General features: G+C 48.0%; 49 non-coding genes across 49 annotated transcripts; all 49 read right to left on the reverse strand.

Moving 5' to 3' along the window:
• Positions 1-12: 12 nt before the first annotated feature.
• Positions 13-84, reverse strand: Trnat-agu (transfer RNA threonine (anticodon AGU)). The gene has a single exon. It is a non-coding gene; the product is annotated as a tRNA-Thr (tRNA).
• A 321-nt stretch (positions 85-405) lies between these two features.
• On the reverse strand, positions 406-478 carry Trnak-cuu (transfer RNA lysine (anticodon CUU)). Its single transcript has one exon. It is a non-coding gene; the product is annotated as a tRNA-Lys (tRNA).
• A 439-nt stretch (positions 479-917) lies between these two features.
• Trnar-ucg (transfer RNA arginine (anticodon UCG)) lies at positions 918-990 on the reverse strand. Its single transcript has one exon. It is a non-coding gene; the product is annotated as a tRNA-Arg (tRNA).
• Positions 991-1526: 536 nt separating this feature from the next.
• Trnat-agu (transfer RNA threonine (anticodon AGU)) lies at positions 1527-1598 on the reverse strand. The gene has a single exon. It is a non-coding gene; the product is annotated as a tRNA-Thr (tRNA).
• Positions 1599-1919: 321 nt separating this feature from the next.
• Positions 1920-1992, reverse strand: Trnak-cuu (transfer RNA lysine (anticodon CUU)). Its single transcript has one exon. It is a non-coding gene; the product is annotated as a tRNA-Lys (tRNA).
• A 439-nt stretch (positions 1993-2431) lies between these two features.
• Trnar-ucg (transfer RNA arginine (anticodon UCG)) lies at positions 2432-2504 on the reverse strand. Its single transcript has one exon. It is a non-coding gene; the product is annotated as a tRNA-Arg (tRNA).
• A 536-nt stretch (positions 2505-3040) lies between these two features.
• Positions 3041-3112, reverse strand: Trnat-agu (transfer RNA threonine (anticodon AGU)). The gene has a single exon. It is a non-coding gene; the product is annotated as a tRNA-Thr (tRNA).
• Positions 3113-3433: 321 nt separating this feature from the next.
• Positions 3434-3506, reverse strand: Trnak-cuu (transfer RNA lysine (anticodon CUU)). Its single transcript has one exon. It is a non-coding gene; the product is annotated as a tRNA-Lys (tRNA).
• Positions 3507-3945: 439 nt separating this feature from the next.
• Positions 3946-4018, reverse strand: Trnar-ucg (transfer RNA arginine (anticodon UCG)). The gene has a single exon. It is a non-coding gene; the product is annotated as a tRNA-Arg (tRNA).
• A 536-nt stretch (positions 4019-4554) lies between these two features.
• Trnat-agu (transfer RNA threonine (anticodon AGU)) lies at positions 4555-4626 on the reverse strand. Its single transcript has one exon. It is a non-coding gene; the product is annotated as a tRNA-Thr (tRNA).
• Positions 4627-4947: 321 nt separating this feature from the next.
• Trnak-cuu (transfer RNA lysine (anticodon CUU)) lies at positions 4948-5020 on the reverse strand. The gene has a single exon. It is a non-coding gene; the product is annotated as a tRNA-Lys (tRNA).
• A 439-nt stretch (positions 5021-5459) lies between these two features.
• On the reverse strand, positions 5460-5532 carry Trnar-ucg (transfer RNA arginine (anticodon UCG)). The gene has a single exon. It is a non-coding gene; the product is annotated as a tRNA-Arg (tRNA).
• A 536-nt stretch (positions 5533-6068) lies between these two features.
• On the reverse strand, positions 6069-6140 carry Trnat-agu (transfer RNA threonine (anticodon AGU)). The gene has a single exon. It is a non-coding gene; the product is annotated as a tRNA-Thr (tRNA).
• A 321-nt stretch (positions 6141-6461) lies between these two features.
• On the reverse strand, positions 6462-6534 carry Trnak-cuu (transfer RNA lysine (anticodon CUU)). The gene has a single exon. It is a non-coding gene; the product is annotated as a tRNA-Lys (tRNA).
• A 439-nt stretch (positions 6535-6973) lies between these two features.
• On the reverse strand, positions 6974-7046 carry Trnar-ucg (transfer RNA arginine (anticodon UCG)). The gene has a single exon. It is a non-coding gene; the product is annotated as a tRNA-Arg (tRNA).
• A 536-nt stretch (positions 7047-7582) lies between these two features.
• Trnat-agu (transfer RNA threonine (anticodon AGU)) lies at positions 7583-7654 on the reverse strand. The gene has a single exon. It is a non-coding gene; the product is annotated as a tRNA-Thr (tRNA).
• A 321-nt stretch (positions 7655-7975) lies between these two features.
• Positions 7976-8048, reverse strand: Trnak-cuu (transfer RNA lysine (anticodon CUU)). The gene has a single exon. It is a non-coding gene; the product is annotated as a tRNA-Lys (tRNA).
• Positions 8049-8487: 439 nt separating this feature from the next.
• Trnar-ucg (transfer RNA arginine (anticodon UCG)) lies at positions 8488-8560 on the reverse strand. The gene has a single exon. It is a non-coding gene; the product is annotated as a tRNA-Arg (tRNA).
• Positions 8561-9096: 536 nt separating this feature from the next.
• On the reverse strand, positions 9097-9168 carry Trnat-agu (transfer RNA threonine (anticodon AGU)). The gene has a single exon. It is a non-coding gene; the product is annotated as a tRNA-Thr (tRNA).
• Positions 9169-9489: 321 nt separating this feature from the next.
• Positions 9490-9562, reverse strand: Trnaq-cug (transfer RNA glutamine (anticodon CUG)). Its single transcript has one exon. It is a non-coding gene; the product is annotated as a tRNA-Gln (tRNA).
• A 439-nt stretch (positions 9563-10001) lies between these two features.
• Positions 10002-10074, reverse strand: Trnar-ucg (transfer RNA arginine (anticodon UCG)). Its single transcript has one exon. It is a non-coding gene; the product is annotated as a tRNA-Arg (tRNA).
• A 536-nt stretch (positions 10075-10610) lies between these two features.
• Positions 10611-10682, reverse strand: Trnat-agu (transfer RNA threonine (anticodon AGU)). The gene has a single exon. It is a non-coding gene; the product is annotated as a tRNA-Thr (tRNA).
• Positions 10683-11003: 321 nt separating this feature from the next.
• Trnak-cuu (transfer RNA lysine (anticodon CUU)) lies at positions 11004-11076 on the reverse strand. Its single transcript has one exon. It is a non-coding gene; the product is annotated as a tRNA-Lys (tRNA).
• A 439-nt stretch (positions 11077-11515) lies between these two features.
• Positions 11516-11588, reverse strand: Trnar-ucg (transfer RNA arginine (anticodon UCG)). The gene has a single exon. It is a non-coding gene; the product is annotated as a tRNA-Arg (tRNA).
• Positions 11589-12124: 536 nt separating this feature from the next.
• Trnat-agu (transfer RNA threonine (anticodon AGU)) lies at positions 12125-12196 on the reverse strand. Its single transcript has one exon. It is a non-coding gene; the product is annotated as a tRNA-Thr (tRNA).
• A 321-nt stretch (positions 12197-12517) lies between these two features.
• On the reverse strand, positions 12518-12590 carry Trnak-cuu (transfer RNA lysine (anticodon CUU)). The gene has a single exon. It is a non-coding gene; the product is annotated as a tRNA-Lys (tRNA).
• Positions 12591-13029: 439 nt separating this feature from the next.
• On the reverse strand, positions 13030-13102 carry Trnar-ucg (transfer RNA arginine (anticodon UCG)). Its single transcript has one exon. It is a non-coding gene; the product is annotated as a tRNA-Arg (tRNA).
• A 536-nt stretch (positions 13103-13638) lies between these two features.
• Positions 13639-13710, reverse strand: Trnat-agu (transfer RNA threonine (anticodon AGU)). Its single transcript has one exon. It is a non-coding gene; the product is annotated as a tRNA-Thr (tRNA).
• Positions 13711-14031: 321 nt separating this feature from the next.
• Trnak-cuu (transfer RNA lysine (anticodon CUU)) lies at positions 14032-14104 on the reverse strand. Its single transcript has one exon. It is a non-coding gene; the product is annotated as a tRNA-Lys (tRNA).
• A 439-nt stretch (positions 14105-14543) lies between these two features.
• Positions 14544-14616, reverse strand: Trnar-ucg (transfer RNA arginine (anticodon UCG)). The gene has a single exon. It is a non-coding gene; the product is annotated as a tRNA-Arg (tRNA).
• Positions 14617-15152: 536 nt separating this feature from the next.
• Positions 15153-15224, reverse strand: Trnat-agu (transfer RNA threonine (anticodon AGU)). The gene has a single exon. It is a non-coding gene; the product is annotated as a tRNA-Thr (tRNA).
• Positions 15225-15545: 321 nt separating this feature from the next.
• On the reverse strand, positions 15546-15618 carry Trnak-cuu (transfer RNA lysine (anticodon CUU)). The gene has a single exon. It is a non-coding gene; the product is annotated as a tRNA-Lys (tRNA).
• A 439-nt stretch (positions 15619-16057) lies between these two features.
• Positions 16058-16130, reverse strand: Trnar-ucg (transfer RNA arginine (anticodon UCG)). Its single transcript has one exon. It is a non-coding gene; the product is annotated as a tRNA-Arg (tRNA).
• Positions 16131-16666: 536 nt separating this feature from the next.
• Positions 16667-16738, reverse strand: Trnat-agu (transfer RNA threonine (anticodon AGU)). The gene has a single exon. It is a non-coding gene; the product is annotated as a tRNA-Thr (tRNA).
• A 321-nt stretch (positions 16739-17059) lies between these two features.
• On the reverse strand, positions 17060-17132 carry Trnak-cuu (transfer RNA lysine (anticodon CUU)). The gene has a single exon. It is a non-coding gene; the product is annotated as a tRNA-Lys (tRNA).
• A 439-nt stretch (positions 17133-17571) lies between these two features.
• Positions 17572-17644, reverse strand: Trnar-ucg (transfer RNA arginine (anticodon UCG)). The gene has a single exon. It is a non-coding gene; the product is annotated as a tRNA-Arg (tRNA).
• Positions 17645-18180: 536 nt separating this feature from the next.
• Positions 18181-18252, reverse strand: Trnat-agu (transfer RNA threonine (anticodon AGU)). Its single transcript has one exon. It is a non-coding gene; the product is annotated as a tRNA-Thr (tRNA).
• A 321-nt stretch (positions 18253-18573) lies between these two features.
• Trnak-cuu (transfer RNA lysine (anticodon CUU)) lies at positions 18574-18646 on the reverse strand. Its single transcript has one exon. It is a non-coding gene; the product is annotated as a tRNA-Lys (tRNA).
• Positions 18647-19085: 439 nt separating this feature from the next.
• On the reverse strand, positions 19086-19158 carry Trnar-ucg (transfer RNA arginine (anticodon UCG)). Its single transcript has one exon. It is a non-coding gene; the product is annotated as a tRNA-Arg (tRNA).
• Positions 19159-19694: 536 nt separating this feature from the next.
• Positions 19695-19766, reverse strand: Trnat-agu (transfer RNA threonine (anticodon AGU)). Its single transcript has one exon. It is a non-coding gene; the product is annotated as a tRNA-Thr (tRNA).
• A 321-nt stretch (positions 19767-20087) lies between these two features.
• On the reverse strand, positions 20088-20160 carry Trnak-cuu (transfer RNA lysine (anticodon CUU)). Its single transcript has one exon. It is a non-coding gene; the product is annotated as a tRNA-Lys (tRNA).
• Positions 20161-20599: 439 nt separating this feature from the next.
• Positions 20600-20672, reverse strand: Trnar-ucg (transfer RNA arginine (anticodon UCG)). Its single transcript has one exon. It is a non-coding gene; the product is annotated as a tRNA-Arg (tRNA).
• A 536-nt stretch (positions 20673-21208) lies between these two features.
• On the reverse strand, positions 21209-21280 carry Trnat-agu (transfer RNA threonine (anticodon AGU)). Its single transcript has one exon. It is a non-coding gene; the product is annotated as a tRNA-Thr (tRNA).
• A 321-nt stretch (positions 21281-21601) lies between these two features.
• Positions 21602-21674, reverse strand: Trnak-cuu (transfer RNA lysine (anticodon CUU)). Its single transcript has one exon. It is a non-coding gene; the product is annotated as a tRNA-Lys (tRNA).
• A 439-nt stretch (positions 21675-22113) lies between these two features.
• On the reverse strand, positions 22114-22186 carry Trnar-ucg (transfer RNA arginine (anticodon UCG)). Its single transcript has one exon. It is a non-coding gene; the product is annotated as a tRNA-Arg (tRNA).
• A 536-nt stretch (positions 22187-22722) lies between these two features.
• Trnat-agu (transfer RNA threonine (anticodon AGU)) lies at positions 22723-22794 on the reverse strand. Its single transcript has one exon. It is a non-coding gene; the product is annotated as a tRNA-Thr (tRNA).
• Positions 22795-23115: 321 nt separating this feature from the next.
• Positions 23116-23188, reverse strand: Trnak-cuu (transfer RNA lysine (anticodon CUU)). The gene has a single exon. It is a non-coding gene; the product is annotated as a tRNA-Lys (tRNA).
• Positions 23189-23627: 439 nt separating this feature from the next.
• Trnar-ucg (transfer RNA arginine (anticodon UCG)) lies at positions 23628-23700 on the reverse strand. Its single transcript has one exon. It is a non-coding gene; the product is annotated as a tRNA-Arg (tRNA).
• A 536-nt stretch (positions 23701-24236) lies between these two features.
• Trnat-agu (transfer RNA threonine (anticodon AGU)) lies at positions 24237-24308 on the reverse strand. The gene has a single exon. It is a non-coding gene; the product is annotated as a tRNA-Thr (tRNA).
• Positions 24309-24483: the final 175 nt, after the last annotated feature.

Raw genomic sequence — 24483 nt, forward strand, 5'->3', positions numbered from 1 at the left:
ACAAAATTCATTTGCCTCCTGTGAGGATCGAACTCACGACCTCTGGTTTACTAGACCAGCGCTCTGCCACTGAGCTAAGGAGGCGCCTCCTAGCGCGCTTTTCGGGTACTTTGTTCTTATGGACTAGTGAATCGGAGATCTTCAGCTGGAAACGCACCGCATTAGCGACCATTATTTGCATTTAGTTAGCACAGCTGCTGCTTTCCTACACATCTCACACGATATCGATGTACACCTAAAATTCCAAAACAACACATTTATTTCATTTCAGAGTTACTTTCAGCTTCAAATACCATTCCTCTGATATTCATACGAAGCTAGGCATCGTCGTAACCCGTTACGTTCGTTACGCAAGGCTCACGAGAGGGGCGCAGGTTGCATCCGCGTAGACACAAAATTTTGCGCCGCCCAGCGTGGGGCTCGAACCCACGACCCTGAGATTAAGAGTCTCATGCTCTACCGACTTAGCTAGCCGGGCTCCACACAATGCTTTACGAGCCATACAATACTGATGGGACCTGCGACCATCTATGGAAGATCCTTTTGACTACAGCTTATCTCCTGCTGCCACAAATGAGCTACAATCCCATTCAATGAAAAATTGTCTCCGAAAGGCATCAAATCTGCTTCAAATGATACGTGGCTATCAGCACCATTATTCAACACACATGCTCGACTGTGCGCAGACGCCTGTGGCGTAGCTCTTGGGCCCTGAATCAGACGCAGTAGTTCCAACAAAAACTCTCCTGAACGGCTCTGTGCCGAAAATTTCGCTACAGATCACCCTTGTCTTGCTTGAGCTTCAGGTAGACGCCGGTTTGCAGCCAGGAAGCGGACAGCAGCAACTTTCAACTAGTTTTGTAGTACTCAAACAACACAGTAAAACAGCATGCATCTTTTGCAGAACTGGAAAAACTCGACCGTGACAGGATTCGAACCTGCAATCTTCGGATCCGAAGTCCGACGCCTTATCCATTAGGCCACACGGTCACTGGCGCAATACGCTTCCCCAAACACACCTCATTACCGCCATTTGTGCACTTCCCGGAATGAATTTACCATCTTTGACGCAATTCTCCAATTTCAGTACTAAAAATGCGACGCTACTTCTTGCTGTGTCCCATCGCAAGTTACATTCAAGCCCTTATGACGCTCATCAAACAAGAGCGTGCAAATCAGCTTCAATCGCTTAGTGCCATCTCAGTCGGTTGCAGAAGGTACCTCACCCTATGAGATACAATGGCGAGTTGCCGCTATTACCAAAGCGGCGGCGGCGCCGACGACGACGACAGCCGCGAGGGTCTCTATCAGGGGTAGAAAATACATCACAAGAACTAAGTATTTCACGACGGCATTCTCCGGAGACTCCCAAAAGCAGCAGTTTCTGGTGCCTACTTTAATAGCACCATTCGCACTATTCATTTGCGAGAGCATTTCTTAAATACCGCACCCATTTATAATTTGTTTTATCCTTGACCGCTTTTTTCGAAAGGGCCACGGTGGGAGGGGCTTTTACAAAATTCATTTGCCTCCTGTGAGGATCGAACTCACGACCTCTGGTTTACTAGACCAGCGCTCTGCCACTGAGCTAAGGAGGCGCCTCCTAGCGCGCTTTTCGGGTACTTTGTTCTTATGGACTAGTGAATCGGAGATCTTCAGCTGGAAACGCACCGCATTAGCGACCATTATTTGCATTTAGTTAGCACAGCTGCTGCTTTCCTACACATCTCACACGATATCGATGTACACCTAAAATTCCAAAACAACACATTTATTTCATTTCAGAGTTACTTTCAGCTTCAAATACCATTCCTCTGATATTCATACGAAGCTAGGCATCGTCGTAACCCGTTACGTTCGTTACGCAAGGCTCACGAGAGGGGCGCAGGTTGCATCCGCGTAGACACAAAATTTTGCGCCGCCCAGCGTGGGGCTCGAACCCACGACCCTGAGATTAAGAGTCTCATGCTCTACCGACTTAGCTAGCCGGGCTCCACACAATGCTTTACGAGCCATACAATACTGATGGGACCTGCGACCATCTATGGAAGATCCTTTTGACTACAGCTTATCTCCTGCTGCCACAAATGAGCTACAATCCCATTCAATGAAAAATTGTCTCCGAAAGGCATCAAATCTGCTTCAAATGATACGTGGCTATCAGCACCATTATTCAACACACATGCTCGACTGTGCGCAGACGCCTGTGGCGTAGCTCTTGGGCCCTGAATCAGACGCAGTAGTTCCAACAAAAACTCTCCTGAACGGCTCTGTGCCGAAAATTTCGCTACAGATCACCCTTGTCTTGCTTGAGCTTCAGGTAGACGCCGGTTTGCAGCCAGGAAGCGGACAGCAGCAACTTTCAACTAGTTTTGTAGTACTCAAACAACACAGTAAAACAGCATGCATCTTTTGCAGAACTGGAAAAACTCGACCGTGACAGGATTCGAACCTGCAATCTTCGGATCCGAAGTCCGACGCCTTATCCATTAGGCCACACGGTCACTGGCGCAATACGCTTCCCCAAACACACCTCATTACCGCCATTTGTGCACTTCCCGGAATGAATTTACCATCTTTGACGCAATTCTCCAATTTCAGTACTAAAAATGCGACGCTACTTCTTGCTGTGTCCCATCGCAAGTTACATTCAAGCCCTTATGACGCTCATCAAACAAGAGCGTGCAAATCAGCTTCAATCGCTTAGTGCCATCTCAGTCGGTTGCAGAAGGTACCTCACCCTATGAGATACAATGGCGAGTTGCCGCTATTACCAAAGCGGCGGCGGCGCCGACGACGACGACAGCCGCGAGGGTCTGTATCAGGGGTAGAAAATACATCACAAGAACTAAGTATTTCACGTCGGCATTCTCCGGAGACTCCCAAAAGCAGCAGTTTCTGGTGCCTACTTTAATAGCACCATTCGCACTATTCATTTGCGAGAGCATTTCTTAAATACCGCACCCATTTATAATTTGTTTTATCCTTGACCGCTTTTTTCGAAAGGGCCACGGTGGGAGGGGCTTTTACAAAATTCATTTGCCTCCTGTGAGGATCGAACTCACGACCTCTGGTTTACTAGACCAGCGCTCTGCCACTGAGCTAAGGAGGCGCCTCCTAGCGCGCTTTTCGGGTACTTTGTTCTTATGGACTAGTGAATCGGAGATCTTCAGCTGGAAACGCACCGCATTAGCGACCATTATTTGCATTTAGTTAGCACAGCTGCTGCTTTCCTACACATCTCACACGATATCGATGTACACCTAAAATTCCAAAACAACACATTTATTTCATTTCAGAGTTACTTTCAGCTTCAAATACCATTCCTCTGATATTCATACGAAGCTAGGCATCGTCGTAACCCGTTACGTTCGTTACGCAAGGCTCACGAGAGGGGCGCAGGTTGCATCCGCGTAGACACAAAATTTTGCGCCGCCCAGCGTGGGGCTCGAACCCACGACCCTGAGATTAAGAGTCTCATGCTCTACCGACTTAGCTAGCCGGGCTCCACACAATGCTTTACGAGCCATACAATACTGATGGGACCTGCGACCATCTATGGAAGATCCTTTTGACTACAGCTTATCTCCTGCTGCCACAAATGAGCTACAATCCCATTCAATGAAAAATTGTCTCCGAAAGGCATCAAATCTGCTTCAAATGATACGTGGCTATCAGCACCATTATTCAACACACATGCTCGACTGTGCGCAGACGCCTGTGGCGTAGCTCTTGGGCCCTGAATCAGACGCAGTAGTTCCAACAAAAACTCTCCTGAACGGCTCTGTGCCGAAAATTTCGCTACAGATCACCCTTGTCTTGCTTGAGCTTCAGGTAGACGCCGGTTTGCAGCCAGGAAGCGGACAGCAGCAACTTTCAACTAGTTTTGTAGTACTCAAACAACACAGTAAAACAGCATGCATCTTTTGCAGAACTGGAAAAACTCGACCGTGACAGGATTCGAACCTGCAATCTTCGGATCCGAAGTCCGACGCCTTATCCATTAGGCCACACGGTCACTGGCGCAATACGCTTCCCCAAACACACCTCATTACCGCCATTTGTGCACTTCCCGGAATGAATTTACCATCTTTGACGCAATTCTCCAATTTCAGTACTAAAAATGCGACGCTACTTCTTGCTGTGTCCCATCGCAAGTTACATTCAAGCCCTTATGACGCTCATCAAACAAGAGCGTGCAAATCAGCTTCAATCGCTTAGTGCCATCTCAGTCGGTTGCAGAAGGTACCTCACCCTATGAGATACAATGGCGAGTTGCCGCTATTACCAAAGCGGCGGCGGCGCCGACGACGACGACAGCCGCGAGGGTCTCTATCAGGGGTAGAAAATACATCACAAGAACTAAGTATTTCACGACGGCATTCTCCGGAGACTCCCAAAAGCAGCAGTTTCTGGTGCCTACTTTAATAGCACCATTCGCACTATTCATTTGCGAGAGCATTTCTTAAATACCGCACCCATTTATAATTTGTTTTATCCTTGACCGCTTTTTTCGAAAGGGCCACGGTGGGAGGGGCTTTTACAAAATTCATTTGCCTCCTGTGAGGATCGAACTCACGACCTCTGGTTTACTAGACCAGCGCTCTGCCACTGAGCTAAGGAGGCGCCTCCTAGCGCGCTTTTCGGGTACTTTGTTCTTATGGACTAGTGAATCGGAGATCTTCAGCTGGAAACGCACCGCATTAGCGACCATTATTTGCATTTAGTTAGCACAGCTGCTGCTTTCCTACACATCTCACACGATATCGATGTACACCTAAAATTCCAAAACAACACATTTATTTCATTTCAGAGTTACTTTCAGCTTCAAATACCATTCCTCTGATATTCATACGAAGCTAGGCATCGTCGTAACCCGTTACGTTCGTTACGCAAGGCTCACGAGAGGGGCGCAGGTTGCATCCGCGTAGACACAAAATTTTGCGCCGCCCAGCGTGGGGCTCGAACCCACGACCCTGAGATTAAGAGTCTCATGCTCTACCGACTTAGCTAGCCGGGCTCCACACAATGCTTTACGAGCCATACAATACTGATGGGACCTGCGACCATCTATGGAAGATCCTTTTGACTACAGCTTATCTCCTGCTGCCACAAATGAGCTACAATCCCATTCAATGAAAAATTGTCTCCGAAAGGCATCAAATCTGCTTCAAATGATACGTGGCTATCAGCACCATTATTCAACACACATGCTCGACTGTGCGCAGACGCCTGTGGCGTAGCTCTTGGGCCCTGAATCAGACGCAGTAGTTCCAACAAAAACTCTCCTGAACGGCTCTGTGCCGAAAATTTCGCTACACATCACCCTTGTCTTGCTTGAGCTTCAGGTAGACGCCGGTTTGCAGCCAGGAAGCGGACAGCAGCAACTTTCAACTAGTTTTGTAGTACTCAAACAACACAGTAAAACAGCATGCATCTTTTGCAGAACTGGAAAAACTCGACCATGACAGGATTCGAACCTGCAATCTTCGGATCCGAAGTCCGACGCCTTATCCATTAGGCCACACGGTCACTGGCGCAATACGCTTCCCCAAACACACCTCATTACCGCCATTTGTGCACTTCCCGGAATGAATTTACCATCTTTGACGCAATTCTCCAATTTCAGTACTAAAAATGCGACGCTACTTCTTGCTGTGTCCCATCGCAAGTTACATTCAAGCCCTTATGACGCTCATCAAACAAGAGCGTGCAAATCAGCTTCAATCGCTTAGTGCCATCTCAGTCGGTTGCAGAAGGTACCTCACCCTATGAGATACAATGGCGAGTTGCCGCTATTACCAAAGCGGCGGCGGCGCCGACGACGACGACAGCCGCGAGGGTCTGTATCAGGGGTAGAAAATACATCACAAGAACTAAGTATTTCACGTCGGCATTCTCCGGAGACTCCCAAAAGCAGCAGTTTCTGGTGCCTACTTTAATAGCACCATTCGCACTATTCATTTGCGAGAGCATTTCTTAAATACCGCACCCATTTATAATTTGTTTTATCCTTGACCGCTTTTTTCGAAAGGGCCACGGTGGGAGGGGCTTTTACAAAATTCATTTGCCTCCTGTGAGGATCGAACTCACGACCTCTGGTTTACTAGACCAGCGCTCTGCCACTGAGCTAAGGAGGCGCCTCCTAGCGCGCTTTTCGGGTACTTTGTTCTTATGGACTAGTGAATCGGAGATCTTCAGCTGGAAACGCACCGCATTAGCGACCATTATTTGCATTTAGTTAGCACAGCTGCTGCTTTCCTACACATCTCACACGATATCGATGTACACCTAAAATTCCAAAACAACACATTTATTTCATTTCAGAGTTACTTTCAGCTTCAAATACCATTCCTCTGATATTCATACGAAGCTAGGCATCGTCGTAACCCGTTACGTTCGTTACGCAAGGCTCACGAGAGGGGCGCAGGTTGCATCCGCGTAGACACAAAATTTTGCGCCGCCCAGCGTGGGGCTCGAACCCACGACCCTGAGATTAAGAGTCTCATGCTCTACCGACTTAGCTAGCCGGGCTCCACACAATGCTTTACGAGCCATACAATACTGATGGGACCTGCGACCATCTATGGAAGATCCTTTTGACTACAGCTTATCTCCTGCTGCCACAAATGAGCTACAATCCCATTCAATGAAAAATTGTCTCCGAAAGGCATCAAATCTGCTTCAAATGATACGTGGCTATCAGCACCATTATTCAACACACATGCTCGACTGTGCGCAGACGCCTGTGGCGTAGCTCTTGGGCCCTGAATCAGACGCAGTAGTTCCAACAAAAACTCTCCTGAACGGCTCTGTGCCGAAAATTTCGCTACAGATCACCCTTGTCTTGCTTGAGCTTCAGGTAGACGCCGGTTTGCAGCCAGGAAGCGGACAGCAGCAACTTTCAACTAGTTTTGTAGTACTCAAACAACACAGTAAAACAGCATGCATCTTTTGCAGAACTGGAAAAACTCGACCGTGACAGGATTCGAACCTGCAATCTTCGGATCCGAAGTCCGACGCCTTATCCATTAGGCCACACGGTCACTGGCGCAATACGCTTCCCCAAACACACCTCATTACCGCCATTTGTGCACTTCCCGGAATGAATTTACCATCTTTGACGCAATTCTCCAATTTCAGTACTAAAAATGCGACGCTACTTCTTGCTGTGTCCCATCGCAAGTTACATTCAAGCCCTTATGACGCTCATCAAACAAGAGCGTGCAAATCAGCTTCAATCGCTTAGTGCCATCTCAGTCGGTTGCAGAAGGTACCTCACCCTATGAGATACAATGGCGAGTTGCCGCTATTACCAAAGCGGCGGCGGCGCCGACGACGACGACAGCCGCGAGGGTCTGTATCAGGGGTAGAAAATACATCACAAGAACTAAGTATTTCACGTCGGCATTCTCCGGAGACTCCCAAAAGCAGCAGTTTCTGGTGCCTACTTTAATAGCACCATTCGCACTATTCATTTGCGAGAGCATTTCTTAAATACCGCACCCATTTATAATTTGTTTTATCCTTGACCGCTTTTTTCGAAAGGGCCACGGTGGGAGGGGCTTTTACAAAATTCATTTGCCTCCTGTGAGGATCGAACTCACGACCTCTGGTTTACTAGACCAGCGCTCTGCCACTGAGCTAAGGAGGCGCCTCCTAGCGCGCTTTTCGGGTACTTTGTTCTTATGGACTAGTGAATCGGAGATCTTCAGCTGGAAACGCACCGCATTAGCGACCATTATTTGCATTTAGTTAGCACAGCTGCTGCTTTCCTACACATCTCACACGATATCGATGTACACCTAAAATTCCAAAACAACACATTTATTTCATTTCAGAGTTACTTTCAGCTTCAAATACCATTCCTCTGATATTCATACGAAGCTAGGCATCGTCGTAACCCGTTACGTTCGTTACGCAAGGCTCACGAGAGGGGCGCAGGTTGCATCCGCGTAGACACAAAATTTTGCGCCGCCCAGCGTGGGGCTCGAACCCACGACCCTGAGATTAAGAGTCTCATGCTCTACCGACTTAGCTAGCCGGGCTCCACACAATGCTTTACGAGCCATACAATACTGATGGGACCTGCGACCATCTATGGAAGATCCTTTTGACTACAGCTTATCTCCTGCTGCCACAAATGAGCTACAATCCCATTCAATGAAAAATTGTCTCCGAAAGGCATCAAATCTGCTTCAAATGATACGTGGCTATCAGCACCATTATTCAACACACATGCTCGACTGTGCGCAGACGCCTGTGGCGTAGCTCTTGGGCCCTGAATCAGACGCAGTAGTTCCAACAAAAACTCTCCTGAACGGCTCTGTGCCGAAAATTTCGCTACACATCACCCTTGTCTTGCTTGAGCTTCAGGTAGACGCCGGTTTGCAGCCAGGAAGCGGACAGCAGCAACTTTCAACTAGTTTTGTAGTACTCAAACAACACAGTAAAACAGCATGCATCTTTTGCAGAACTGGAAAAACTCGACCGTGACAGGATTCGAACCTGCAATCTTCGGATCCGAAGTCCGACGCCTTATCCATTAGGCCACACGGTCACTGGCGCAATACGCTTCCCCAAACACACCTCATTACCGCCATTTGTGCACTTCCCGGAATGAATTTACCATCTTTGACGCAATTCTCCAATTTCAGTACTAAAAATGCGACGCTACTTCTTGCTGTGTCCCATCGCAAGTTACATTCAAGCCCTTATGACGCTCATCAAACAAGAGCGTGCAAATCAGCTTCAATCGCTTAGTGCCATCTCAGTCGGTTGCAGAAGGTACCTCACCCTATGAGATACAATGGCGAGTTGCCGCTATTACCAAAGCGGCGGCGGCGCCGACGACGACGACAGCCGCGAGGGTCTCTATCAGGGGTAGAAAATACATCACAAGAACTAAGTATTTCACGACGGCATTCTCCGGAGACTCCCAAAAGCAGCAGTTTCTGGTGCCTACTTTAATAGCACCATTCGCACTATTCATTTGCGAGAGCATTTCTTAAATACCGCACCCATTTATAATTTGTTTTATCCTTGACCGCTTTTTTCGAAAGGGCCACGGTGGGAGGGGCTTTTACAAAATTCATTTGCCTCCTGTGAGGATCGAACTCACGACCTCTGGTTTACTAGACCAGCGCTCTGCCACTGAGCTAAGGAGGCGCCTCCTAGCGCGCTTTTCGGGTACTTTGTTCTTATGGACTAGTGAATCGGAGATCTTCAGCTGGAAACGCACCGCATTAGCGACCATTATTTGCATTTAGTTAGCACAGCTGCTGCTTTCCTACACATCTCACACGATATCGATGTACACCTAAAATTCCAAAACAACACATTTATTTCATTTCAGAGTTACTTTCAGCTTCAAATACCATTCCTCTGATATTCATACGAAGCTAGGCATCGTCGTAACCCGTTACGTTCGTTACGCAAGGCTCACGAGAGGGGCGCAGGTTGCATCCGCGTAGACACAAAATTTTGCGCCGCCCAGCGTGGGGCTCGAACCCACGACCCTGAGATTCAGAGTCTCATGCTCTACCGACTTAGCTAGCCGTGCTCCACACAATGCTTTACGAGCCATACAATACTGATGGGACCTGCGACCATCTATGGAAGATCCTTTTGACTACAGCTTATCTCCTGCTGCCACAAATGAGCTACAATCCCATTCAATGAAAAATTGTCTCCGAAAGGCATCAAATCTGCTTCAAATGATACGTGGCTATCAGCACCATTATTCAACACACATGCTCGACTGTGCGCAGACGCCTGTGGCGTAGCTCTTGGGCCCTGAATCAGACGCAGTAGTTCCAACAAAAACTCTCCTGAACGGCTCTGTGCCGAAAATTTCGCTACAGATCACCCTTGTCTTGCTTGAGCTTCAGGTAGACGCCGGTTTGCAGCCAGGAAGCGGACAGCAGCAACTTTCAACTAGTTTTGTAGTACTCAAACAACACAGTAAAACAGCATGCATCTTTTGCAGAACTGGAAAAACTCGACCGTGACAGGATTCGAACCTGCAATCTTCGGATCCGAAGTCCGACGCCTTATCCATTAGGCCACACGGTCACTGGCGCAATACGCTTCCCCAAACACACCTCATTACCGCCATTTGTGCACTTCCCGGAATGAATTTACCATCTTTGACGCAATTCTCCAATTTCAGTACTAAAAATGCGACGCTACTTCTTGCTGTGTCCCATCGCAAGTTACATTCAAGCCCTTATGACGCTCATCAAACAAGAGCGTGCAAATCAGCTTCAATCGCTTAGTGCCATCTCAGTCGGTTGCAGAAGGTACCTCACCCTATGAGATACAATGGCGAGTTGCCGCTATTACCAAAGCGGCGGCGGCGCCGACGACGACGACAGCCGCGAGGGTCTGTATCAGGGGTAGAAAATACATCACAAGAACTAAGTATTTCACGTCGGCATTCTCCGGAGACTCCCAAAAGCAGCAGTTTCTGGTGCCTACTTTAATAGCACCATTCGCACTATTCATTTGCGAGAGCATTTCTTAAATACCGCACCCATTTATAATTTGTTTTATCCTTGACCGCTTTTTTCGAAAGGGCCACGGTGGGAGGGGCTTTTACAAAATTCATTTGCCTCCTGTGAGGATCGAACTCACGACCTCTGGTTTACTAGACCAGCGCTCTGCCACTGAGCTAAGGAGGCGCCTCCTAGCGCGCTTTTCGGGTACTTTGTTCTTATGGACTAGTGAATCGGAGATCTTCAGCTGGAAACGCACCGCATTAGCGACCATTATTTGCATTTAGTTAGCACAGCTGCTGCTTTCCTACACATCTCACACGATATCGATGTACACCTAAAATTCCAAAACAACACATTTATTTCATTTCAGAGTTACTTTCAGCTTCAAATACCATTCCTCTGATATTCATACGAAGCTAGGCATCGTCGTAACCCGTTACGTTCGTTACGCAAGGCTCACGAGAGGGGCGCAGGTTGCATCCGCGTAGACACAAAATTTTGCGCCGCCCAGCGTGGGGCTCGAACCCACGACCCTGAGATTAAGAGTCTCATGCTCTACCGACTTAGCTAGCCGGGCTCCACACAATGCTTTACGAGCCATACAATACTGATGGGACCTGCGACCATCTATGGAAGATCCTTTTGACTACAGCTTATCTCCTGCTGCCACAAATGAGCTACAATCCCATTCAATGAAAAATTGTCTCCGAAAGGCATCAAATCTGCTTCAAATGATACGTGGCTATCAGCACCATTATTCAACACACATGCTCGACTGTGCGCAGACGCCTGTGGCGTAGCTCTTGGGCCCTGAATCAGACGCAGTAGTTCCAACAAAAACTCTCCTGAACGGCTCTGTGCCGAAAATTTCGCTACAGATCACCCTTGTCTTGCTTGAGCTTCAGGTAGACGCCGGTTTGCAGCCAGGAAGCGGACAGCAGCAACTTTCAACTAGTTTTGTAGTACTCAAACAACACAGTAAAACAGCATGCATCTTTTGCAGAACTGGAAAAACTCGACCGTGACAGGATTCGAACCTGCAATCTTCGGATCCGAAGTCCGACGCCTTATCCATTAGGCCACACGGTCACTGGCGCAATACGCTTCCCCAAACACACCTCATTACCGCCATTTGTGCACTTCCCGGAATGAATTTACCATCTTTGACGCAATTCTCCAATTTCAGTACTAAAAATGCGACGCTACTTCTTGCTGTGTCCCATCGCAAGTTACATTCAAGCCCTTATGACGCTCATCAAACAAGAGCGTGCAAATCAGCTTCAATCGCTTAGTGCCATCTCAGTCGGTTGCAGAAGGTACCTCACCCTATGAGATACAATGGCGAGTTGCCGCTATTACCAAAGCGGCGGCGGCGCCGACGACGACGACAGCCGCGAGGGTCTCTATCAGGGGTAGAAAATACATCACAAGAACTAAGTATTTCACGACGGCATTCTCCGGAGACTCCCAAAAGCAGCAGTTTCTGGTGCCTACTTTAATAGCACCATTCGCACTATTCATTTGCGAGAGCATTTCTTAAATACCGCACCCATTTATAATTTGTTTTATCCTTGACCGCTTTTTTCGAAAGGGCCACGGTGGGAGGGGCTTTTACAAAATTCATTTGCCTCCTGTGAGGATCGAACTCACGACCTCTGGTTTACTAGACCAGCGCTCTGCCACTGAGCTAAGGAGGCGCCTCCTAGCGCGCTTTTCGGGTACTTTGTTCTTATGGACTAGTGAATCGGAGATCTTCAGCTGGAAACGCACCGCATTAGCGACCATTATTTGCATTTAGTTAGCACAGCTGCTGCTTTCCTACACATCTCACACGATATCGATGTACACCTAAAATTCCAAAACAACACATTTATTTCATTTCAGAGTTACTTTCAGCTTCAAATACCATTCCTCTGATATTCATACGAAGCTAGGCATCGTCGTAACCCGTTACGTTCGTTACGCAAGGCTCACGAGAGGGGCGCAGGTTGCATCCGCGTAGACACAAAATTTTGCGCCGCCCAGCGTGGGGCTCGAACCCACGACCCTGAGATTAAGAGTCTCATGCTCTACCGACTTAGCTAGCCGTGCTCCACACAATGCTTTACGAGCCATACAATACTGATGGGACCTGCGACCATCTATGGAAGATCCTTTTGACTACAGCTTATCTCCTGCTGCCACAAATGAGCTACAATCCCATTCAATGAAAAATTGTCTCCGAAAGGCATCAAATCTGCTTCAAATGATACGTGGCTATCAGCACCATTATTCAACACACATGCTCGACTGTGCGCAGACGCCTGTGGCGTAGCTCTTGGGCCCTGAATCAGACGCAGTAGTTCCAACAAAAACTCTCCTGAACGGCTCTGTGCCGAAAATTTCGCTACAGATCACCCTTGTCTTGCTTGAGCTTCAGGTAGACGCCGGTTTGCAGCCAGGAAGCGGACAGCAGCAACTTTCAACTAGTTTTGTAGTACTCAAACAACACAGTAAAACAGCATGCATCTTTTGCAGAACTGGAAAAACTCGACCGTGACAGGATTCGAACCTGCAATCTTCGGATCCGAAGTCCGACGCCTTATCCATTAGGCCACACGGTCACTGGCGCAATACGCTTCCCCAAACACACCTCATTACCGCCATTTGTGCACTTCCCGGAATGAATTTACCATCTTTGACGCAATTCTCCAATTTCAGTACTAAAAATGCGACGCTACTTCTTGCTGTGTCCCATCGCAAGTTACATTCAAGCCCTTATGACGCTCATCAAACAAGAGCGTGCAAATCAGCTTCAATCGCTTAGTGCCATCTCAGTCGGTTGCAGAAGGTACCTCACCCTATGAGATACAATGGCGAGTTGCCGCTATTACCAAAGCGGCGGCGGCGCCGACGACGACGACAGCCGCGAGGGTCTGTATCAGGGGTAGAAAATACATCACAAGAACTAAGTATTTCACGTCGGCATTCTCCGGAGACTCCCAAAAGCAGCAGTTTCTGGTGCCTACTTTAATAGCACCATTCGCACTATTCATTTGCGAGAGCATTTCTTAAATACCGCACCCATTTATAATTTGTTTTATCCTTGACCGCTTTTTTCGAAAGGGCCACGGTGGGAGGGGCTTTTACAAAATTCATTTGCCTCCTGTGAGGATCGAACTCACGACCTCTGGTTTACTAGACCAGCGCTCTGCCACTGAGCTAAGGAGGCGCCTCCTAGCGCGCTTTTCGGGTACTTTGTTCTTATGGACTAGTGAATCGGAGATCTTCAGCTGGAAACGCACCGCATTAGCGACCATTATTTGCATTTAGTTAGCACAGCTGCTGCTTTCCTACACATCTCACACGATATCGATGTACACCTAAAATTCCAAAACAACACATTTATTTCATTTCAGAGTTACTTTCAGCTTCAAATACCATTCCTCTGATATTCATACGAAGCTAGGCATCGTCGTAACCCGTTACGTTCGTTACGCAAGGCTCACGAGAGGGGCGCAGGTTGCATCCGCGTAGACACAAAATTTTGCGCCGCCCAGCGTGGGGCTCGAACCCACGACCCTGAGATTAAGAGTCTCATGCTCTACCGACTTAGCTAGCCGGGCTCCACACAATGCTTTACGAGCCATACAATACTGATGGGACCTGCGACCATCTATGGAAGATCCTTTTGACTACAGCTTATCTCCTGCTGCCACAAATGAGCTACAATCCCATTCAATGAAAAATTGTCTCCGAAAGGCATCAAATCTGCTTCAAATGATACGTGGCTATCAGCACCATTATTCAACACACATGCTCGACTGTGCGCAGACGCCTGTGGCGTAGCTCTTGGGCCCTGAATCAGACGCAGTAGTTCCAACAAAAACTCTCCTGAACGGCTCTGTGCCGAAAATTTCGCTACAGATCACCCTTGTCTTGCTTGAGCTTCAGGTAGACGCCGGTTTGCAGCCAGGAAGCGGACAGCAGCAACTTTCAACTAGTTTTGTAGTACTCAAACAACACAGTAAAACAGCATGCATCTTTTGCAGAACTGGAAAAACTCGACCGTGACAGGATTCGAACCTGCAATCTTCGGATCCGAAGTCCGACGCCTTATCCATTAGGCCACACGGTCACTGGCGCAATACGCTTCCCCAAACACACCTCATTACCGCCATTTGTGCACTTCCCGGAATGAATTTACCATCTTTGACGCAATTCTCCAATTTCAGTACTAAAAATGCGACGCTACTTCTTGCTGTGTCCCATCGCAAGTTACATTCAAGCCCTTATGACGCTCATCAAACAAGAGCGTGCAAATCAGCTTCAATCGCTTAGTGCCATCTCAGTCGGTTGCAGAAGGTACCTCACCCTATGAGATACAATGGCGAGTTGCCGCTATTACCAAAGCGGCGGCGGCGCCGACGACGACGACAGCCGCGAGGGTCTGTATCAGGGGTAGAAAATACATCACAAGAACTAAGTATTTCACGTCGGCATTCTCCGGAGACTCCCAAAAGCAGCAGTTTCTGGTGCCTACTTTAATAGCACCATTCGCACTATTCATTTGCGAGAGCATTTCTTAAATACCGCACCCATTTATAATTTGTTTTATCCTTGACCGCTTTTTTCGAAAGGGCCACGGTGGGAGGGGCTTTTACAAAATTCATTTGCCTCCTGTGAGGATCGAACTCACGACCTCTGGTTTACTAGACCAGCGCTCTGCCACTGAGCTAAGGAGGCGCCTCCTAGCGCGCTTTTCGGGTACTTTGTTCTTATGGACTAGTGAATCGGAGATCTTCAGCTGGAAACGCACCGCATTAGCGACCATTATTTGCATTTAGTTAGCACAGCTGCTGCTTTCCTACACATCTCACACGATATCGATGTACACCTAAAATTCCAAAACAACACATTTATTTCATTTCAGAGTTACTTTCAGCTTCAAATACCATTCCTCTGATATTCATACGAAGCTAGGCATCGTCGTAACCCGTTACGTTCGTTACGCAAGGCTCACGAGAGGGGCGCAGGTTGCATCCGCGTAGACACAAAATTTTGCGCCGCCCAGCGTGGGGCTCGAACCCACGACCCTGAGATTAAGAGTCTCATGCTCTACCGACTTAGCTAGCCGGGCTCCACACAATGCTTTACGAGCCATACAATACTGATGGGACCTGCGACCATCTATGGAAGATCCTTTTGACTACAGCTTATCTCCTGCTGCCACAAATGAGCTACAATCCCATTCAATGAAAAATTGTCTCCGAAAGGCATCAAATCTGCTTCAAATGATACGTGGCTATCAGCACCATTATTCAACACACATGCTCGACTGTGCGCAGACGCCTGTGGCGTAGCTCTTGGGCCCTGAATCAGACGCAGTAGTTCCAACAAAAACTCTCCTGAACGGCTCTGTGCCGAAAATTTCGCTACAGATCACCCTTGTCTTGCTTGAGCTTCAGGTAGACGCCGGTTTGCAGCCAGGAAGCGGACAGCAGCAACTTTCAACTAGTTTTGTAGTACTCAAACAACACAGTAAAACAGCATGCATCTTTTGCAGAACTGGAAAAACTCGACCGTGACAGGATTCGAACCTGCAATCTTCGGATCCGAAGTCCGACGCCTTATCCATTAGGCCACACGGTCACTGGCGCAATACGCTTCCCCAAACACACCTCATTACCGCCATTTGTGCACTTCCCGGAATGAATTTACCATCTTTGACGCAATTCTCCAATTTCAGTACTAAAAATGCGACGCTACTTCTTGCTGTGTCCCATCGCAAGTTACATTCAAGCCCTTATGACGCTCATCAAACAAGAGCGTGCAAATCAGCTTCAATCGCTTAGTGCCATCTCAGTCGGTTGCAGAAGGTACCTCACCCTATGAGATACAATGGCGAGTTGCCGCTATTACCAAAGCGGCGGCGGCGCCGACGACGACGACAGCCGCGAGGGTCTGTATCAGGGGTAGAAAATACATCACAAGAACTAAGTATTTCACGTCGGCATTCTCCGGAGACTCCCAAAAGCAGCAGTTTCTGGTGCCTACTTTAATAGCACCATTCGCACTATTCATTTGCGAGAGCATTTCTTAAATACCGCACCCATTTATAATTTGTTTTATCCTTGACCGCTTTTTTCGAAAGGGCCACGGTGGGAGGGGCTTTTACAAAATTCATTTGCCTCCTGTGAGGATCGAACTCACGACCTCTGGTTTACTAGACCAGCGCTCTGCCACTGAGCTAAGGAGGCGCCTCCTAGCGCGCTTTTCGGGTACTTTGTTCTTATGGACTAGTGAATCGGAGATCTTCAGCTGGAAACGCACCGCATTAGCGACCATTATTTGCATTTAGTTAGCACAGCTGCTGCTTTCCTACACATCTCACACGATATCGATGTACACCTAAAATTCCAAAACAACACATTTATTTCATTTCAGAGTTACTTTCAGCTTCAAATACCATTCCTCTGATATTCATACGAAGCTAGGCATCGTCGTAACCCGTTACGTTCGTTACGCAAGGCTCACGAGAGGGGCGCAGGTTGCATCCGCGTAGACACAAAATTTTGCGCCGCCCAGCGTGGGGCTCGAACCCACGACCCTGAGATTAAGAGTCTCATGCTCTACCGACTTAGCTAGCCGGGCTCCACACAATGCTTTACGAGCCATACAATACTGATGGGACCTGCGACCATCTATGGAAGATCCTTTTGACTACAGCTTATCTCCTGCTGCCACAAATGAGCTACAATCCCATTCAATGAAAAATTGTCTCCGAAAGGCATCAAATCTGCTTCAAATGATACGTGGCTATCAGCACCATTATTCAACACACATGCTCGACTGTGCGCAGACGCCTGTGGCGTAGCTCTTGGGCCCTGAATCAGACGCAGTAGTTCCAACAAAAACTCTCCTGAACGGCTCTGTGCCGAAAATTTCGCTACAGATCACCCTTGTCTTGCTTGAGCTTCAGGTAGACGCCGGTTTGCAGCCAGGAAGCGGACAGCAGCAACTTTCAACTAGTTTTGTAGTACTCAAACAACACAGTAAAACAGCATGCATCTTTTGCAGAACTGGAAAAACTCGACCGTGACAGGATTCGAACCTGCAATCTTCGGATCCGAAGTCCGACGCCTTATCCATTAGGCCACACGGTCACTGGCGCAATACGCTTCCCCAAACACACCTCATTACCGCCATTTGTGCACTTCCCGGAATGAATTTACCATCTTTGACGCAATTCTCCAATTTCAGTACTAAAAATGCGACGCTACTTCTTGCTGTGTCCCATCGCAAGTTACATTCAAGCCCTTATGACGCTCATCAAACAAGAGCGTGCAAATCAGCTTCAATCGCTTAGTGCCATCTCAGTCGGTTGCAGAAGGTACCTCACCCTATGAGATACAATGGCGAGTTGCCGCTATTACCAAAGCGGCGGCGGCGCCGACGACGACGACAGCCGCGAGGGTCTCTATCAGGGGTAGAAAATACATCACAAGAACTAAGTATTTCACGACGGCATTCTCCGGAGACTCCCAAAAGCAGCAGTTTCTGGTGCCTACTTTAATAGCACCATTCGCACTATTCATTTGCGAGAGCATTTCTTAAATACCGCACCCATTTATAATTTGTTTTATCCTTGACCGCTTTTTTCGAAAGGGCCACGGTGGGAGGGGCTTTTACAAAATTCATTTGCCTCCTGTGAGGATCGAACTCACGACCTCTGGTTTACTAGACCAGCGCTCTGCCACTGAGCTAAGGAGGCGCCTCCTAGCGCGCTTTTCGGGTACTTTGTTCTTATGGACTAGTGAATCGGAGATCTTCAGCTGGAAACGCACCGCATTAGCGACCATTATTTGCATTTAGTTAGCACAGCTGCTGCTTTCCTACACATCTCACACGATATCGATGTACACCTAAAATTCCAAAACAACACATTTATTTCATTTCAGAGTTACTTTCAGCTTCAAATACCATTCCTCTGATATTCATACGAAGCTAGGCATCGTCGTAACCCGTTACGTTCGTTACGCAAGGCTCACGAGAGGGGCGCAGGTTGCATCCGCGTAGACACAAAATTTTGCGCCGCCCAGCGTGGGGCTCGAACCCACGACCCTGAGATTAAGAGTCTCATGCTCTACCGACTTAGCTAGCCGGGCTCCACACAATGCTTTACGAGCCATACAATACTGATGGGACCTGCGACCATCTATGGAAGATCCTTTTGACTACAGCTTATCTCCTGCTGCCACAAATGAGCTACAATCCCATTCAATGAAAAATTGTCTCCGAAAGGCATCAAATCTGCTTCAAATGATACGTGGCTATCAGCACCATTATTCAACACACATGCTCGACTGTGCGCAGACGCCTGTGGCGTAGCTCTTGGGCCCTGAATCAGACGCAGTAGTTCCAACAAAAACTCTCCTGAACGGCTCTGTGCCGAAAATTTCGCTACACATCACCCTTGTCTTGCTTGAGCTTCAGGTAGACGCCGGTTTGCAGCCAGGAAGCGGACAGCAGCAACTTTCAACTAGTTTTGTAGTACTCAAACAACACAGTAAAACAGCATGCATCTTTTGCAGAACTGGAAAAACTCGACCGTGACAGGATTCGAACCTGCAATCTTCGGATCCGAAGTCCGACGCCTTATCCATTAGGCCACACGGTCACTGGCGCAATACGCTTCCCCAAACACACCTCATTACCGCCATTTGTGCACTTCCCGGAATGAATTTACCATCTTTGACGCAATTCTCCAATTTCAGTACTAAAAATGCGACGCTACTTCTTGCTGTGTCCCATCGCAAGTTACATTCAAGCCCTTATGACGCTCATCAAACAAGAGCGTGCAAATCAGCTTCAATCGCTTAGTGCCATCTCAGTCGGTTGCAGAAGGTACCTCACCCTATGAGATACAATGGCGAGTTGCCGCTATTACCAAAGCGGCGGCGGCGCCGACGACGACGACAGCCGCGAGGGTCTGTATCAGGGGTAGAAAATACATCACAAGAACTAAGTATTTCACGTCGGCATTCTCCGGAGACTCCCAAAAGCAGCAGTTTCTGGTGCCTACTTTAATAGCACCATTCGCACTATTCATTTGCGAGAGCATTTCTTAAATACCGCACCCATTTATAATTTGTTTTATCCTTGACCGCTTTTTTCGAAAGGGCCACGGTGGGAGGGGCTTTTACAAAATTCATTTGCCTCCTGTGAGGATCGAACTCACGACCTCTGGTTTACTAGACCAGCGCTCTGCCACTGAGCTAAGGAGGCGCCTCCTAGCGCGCTTTTCGGGTACTTTGTTCTTATGGACTAGTGAATCGGAGATCTTCAGCTGGAAACGCACCGCATTAGCGACCATTATTTGCATTTAGTTAGCACAGCTGCTGCTTTCCTACACATCTCACACGATATCGATGTACACCTAAAATTCCAAAACAACACATTTATTTCATTTCAGAGTTACTTTCAGCTTCAAATACCATTCCTCTGATATTCATACGAAGCTAGGCATCGTCGTAACCCGTTACGTTCGTTACGCAAGGCTCACGAGAGGGGCGCAGGTTGCATCCGCGTAGACACAAAATTTTGCGCCGCCCAGCGTGGGGCTCGAACCCACGACCCTGAGATTAAGAGTCTCATGCTCTACCGACTTAGCTAGCCGGGCTCCACACAATGCTTTACGAGCCATACAATACTGATGGGACCTGCGACCATCTATGGAAGATCCTTTTGACTACAGCTTATCTCCTGCTGCCACAAATGAGCTACAATCCCATTCAATGAAAAATTGTCTCCGAAAGGCATCAAATCTGCTTCAAATGATACGTGGCTATCAGCACCATTATTCAACACACATGCTCGACTGTGCGCAGACGCCTGTGGCGTAGCTCTTGGGCCCTGAATCAGACGCAGTAGTTCCAACAAAAACTCTCCTGAACGGCTCTGTGCCGAAAATTTCGCTACAGATCACCCTTGTCTTGCTTGAGCTTCAGGTAGACGCCGGTTTGCAGCCAGGAAGCGGACAGCAGCAACTTTCAACTAGTTTTGTAGTACTCAAACAACACAGTAAAACAGCATGCATCTTTTGCAGAACTGGAAAAACTCGACCGTGACAGGATTCGAACCTGCAATCTTCGGATCCGAAGTCCGACGCCTTATCCATTAGGCCACACGGTCACTGGCGCAATACGCTTCCCCAAACACACCTCATTACCGCCATTTGTGCACTTCCCGGAATGAATTTACCATCTTTGACGCAATTCTCCAATTTCAGTACTAAAAATGCGACGCTACTTCTTGCTGTGTCCCATCGCAAGTTACATTCAAGCCCTTATGACGCTCATCAAACAAGAGCGTGCAAATCAGCTTCAATCGCTTAGTGCCATCTCAGTCGGTTGCAGAAGGTACCTCACCCTATGAGATACAATGGCGAGTTGCCGCTATTACCAAAGCGGCGGCGGCGCCGACGACGACGACAGCCGCGAGGGTCTCTATCAGGGGTAGAAAATACATCACAAGAACTAAGTATTTCACGACGGCATTCTCCGGAGACTCCCAAAAGCAGCAGTTTCTGGTGCCTACTTTAATAGCACCATTCGCACTATTCATTTGCGAGAGCATTTCTTAAATACCGCACCCATTTATAATTTGTTTTATCCTTGACCGCTTTTTTCGAAAGGGCCACGGTGGGAGGGGCTTTTACAAAATTCATTTGCCTCCTGTGAGGATCGAACTCACGACCTCTGGTTTACTAGACCAGCGCTCTGCCACTGAGCTAAGGAGGCGCCTCCTAGCGCGCTTTTCGGGTACTTTGTTCTTATGGACTAGTGAATCGGAGATCTTCAGCTGGAAACGCACCGCATTAGCGACCATTATTTGCATTTAGTTAGCACAGCTGCTGCTTTCCTACACATCTCACACGATATCGATGTACACCTAAAATTCCAAAACAACACATTTATTTCATTTCAGAGTTACTTTCAGCTTCAAATACCATTCCTCTGATATTCATACGAAGCTAGGCATCGTCGTAACCCGTTACGTTCGTTACGCAAGGCTCACGAGAGGGGCGCAGGTTGCATCCGCGTAGACACAAAATTTTGCGCCGCCCAGCGTGGGGCTCGAACCCACGACCCTGAGATTAAGAGTCTCATGCTCTACCGACTTAGCTAGCCGGGCTCCACACAATGCTTTACGAGCCATACAATACTGATGGGACCTGCGACCATCTATGGAAGATCCTTTTGACTACAGCTTATCTCCTGCTGCCACAAATGAGCTACAATCCCATTCAATGAAAAATTGTCTCCGAAAGGCATCAAATCTGCTTCAAATGATACGTGGCTATCAGCACCATTATTCAACACACATGCTCGACTGTGCGCAGACGCCTGTGGCGTAGCTCTTGGGCCCTGAATCAGACGCAGTAGTTCCAACAAAAACTCTCCTGAACGGCTCTGTGCCGAAAATTTCGCTACACATCACCCTTGTCTTGCTTGAGCTTCAGGTAGACGCCGGTTTGCAGCCAGGAAGCGGACAGCAGCAACTTTCAACTAGTTTTGTAGTACTCAAACAACACAGTAAAACAGCATGCATCTTTTGCAGAACTGGAAAAACTCGACCGTGACAGGATTCGAACCTGCAATCTTCGGATCCGAAGTCCGACGCCTTATCCATTAGGCCACACGGTCACTGGCGCAATACGCTTCCCCAAACACACCTCATTACCGCCATTTGTGCACTTCCCGGAATGAATTTACCATCTTTGACGCAATTCTCCAATTTCAGTACTAAAAATGCGACGCTACTTCTTGCTGTGTCCCATCGCAAGTTACATTCAAGCCCTTATGACGCTCATCAAACAAGAGCGTGCAAATCAGCTTCAATCGCTTAGTGCCATCTCAGTCGGTTGCAGAAGGTACCTCACCCTATGAGATACAATGGCGAGTTGCCGCTATTACCAAAGCGGCGGCGGCGCCGACGACGACGACAGCCGCGAGGGTCTGTATCAGGGGTAGAAAATACATCACAAGAACTAAGTATTTCACGTCGGCATTCTCCGGAGACTCCCAAAAGCAGCAGTTTCTGGTGCCTACTTTAATAGCACCATTCGCACTATTCATTTGCGAGAGCATTTCTTAAATACCGCACCCATTTATAATTTGTTTTATCCTTGACCGCTTTTTTCGAAAGGGCCACGGTGGGAGGGGCTTTTACAAAATTCATTTGCCTCCTGTGAGGATCGAACTCACGACCTCTGGTTTACTAGACCAGCGCTCTGCCACTGAGCTAAGGAGGCGCCTCCTAGCGCGCTTTTCGGGTACTTTGTTCTTATGGACTAGTGAATCGGAGATCTTCAGCTGGAAACGCACCGCATTAGCGACCATTATTTGCATTTAGTTAGCACAGCTGCTGCTTTCCTACACATCTCACACGATATCGATGTACACCTAAAATTCCAAAACAACACATTTATTTCATTTCAGAGTTACTTTCAGCTTCAAATACCATTCCTCTGATATTCATACGAAGCTAGGCATCGTCGTAACCCGTTACGTTCGTTACGCAAGGCTCACGAGAGGGGCGCAGGTTGCATCCGCGTAGACACAAAATTTTGCGCCGCCCAGCGTGGGGCTCGAACCCACGACCCTGAGATTAAGAGTCTCATGCTCTACCGACTTAGCTAGCCGGGCTCCACACAATGCTTTACGAGCCATACAATACTGATGGGACCTGCGACCATCTATGGAAGATCCTTTTGACTACAGCTTATCTCCTGCTGCCACAAATGAGCTACAATCCCATTCAATGAAAAATTGTCTCCGAAAGGCATCAAATCTGCTTCAAATGATACGTGGCTATCAGCACCATTATTCAACACACATGCTCGACTGTGCGCAGACGCCTGTGGCGTAGCTCTTGGGCCCTGAATCAGACGCAGTAGTTCCAACAAAAACTCTCCTGAACGGCTCTGTGCCGAAAATTTCGCTACAGATCACCCTTGTCTTGCTTGAGCTTCAGGTAGACGCCGGTTTGCAGCCAGGAAGCGGACAGCAGCAACTTTCAACTAGTTTTGTAGTACTCAAACAACACAGTAAAACAGCATGCATCTTTTGCAGAACTGGAAAAACTCGACCGTGACAGGATTCGAACCTGCAATCTTCGGATCCGAAGTCCGACGCCTTATCCATTAGGCCACACGGTCACTGGCGCAATACGCTTCCCCAAACACACCTCATTACCGCCATTTGTGCACTTCCCGGAATGAATTTACCATCTTTGACGCAATTCTCCAATTTCAGTACTAAAAATGCGACGCTACTTCTTGCTGTGTCCCATCGCAAGTTACATTCAAGCCCTTATGACGCTCATCAAACAAGAGCGTGCAAATCAGCTTCAATCGCTTAGTGCCATCTCAGTCGGTTGCAGAAGGTACCTCACCCTATGAGATACAATGGCGAGTTGCCGCTATTACCAAAGCGGCGGCGGCGCCGACGACGACGACAGCCGCGAGGGTCTCTATCAGGGGTAGAAAATACATCACAAGAACTAAGTATTTCACGACGGCATTCTCCGGAGACTCCCAAAAGCAGCAGTTTCTGGTGCCTACTTTAATAGCACCATTCGCACTATTCATTTGCGAGAGCATTTCTTAAATACCGCACCCATTTATAATTTGTTTTATCCTTGACCGCTTTTTTCGAAAGGGCCACGGTGGGAGGGGCTTTTACAAAATTCATTTGCCTCCTGTGAGGATCGAACTCACGACCTCTGGTTTACTAGACCAGCGCTCTGCCACTGAGCTAAGGAGGCGCCTCCTAGCGCGCTTTTCGGGTACTTTGTTCTTATGGACTAGTGAATCGGAGATCTTCAGCTGGAAACGCACCGCATTAGCGACCATTATTTGCATTTAGTTAGCACAGCTGCTGCTTTCCTACACATCTCACACGATATCGATGTACACCTAAAATTCCAAAACAACACATTT

Source organism: Schistocerca nitens, unplaced genomic scaffold, assembly GCF_023898315.1.
Source record: "Schistocerca nitens isolate TAMUIC-IGC-003100 unplaced genomic scaffold, iqSchNite1.1 HiC_scaffold_17, whole genome shotgun sequence".
Taxonomy (NCBI): Eukaryota; Metazoa; Arthropoda; class Insecta; order Orthoptera; family Acrididae; genus Schistocerca; species Schistocerca nitens.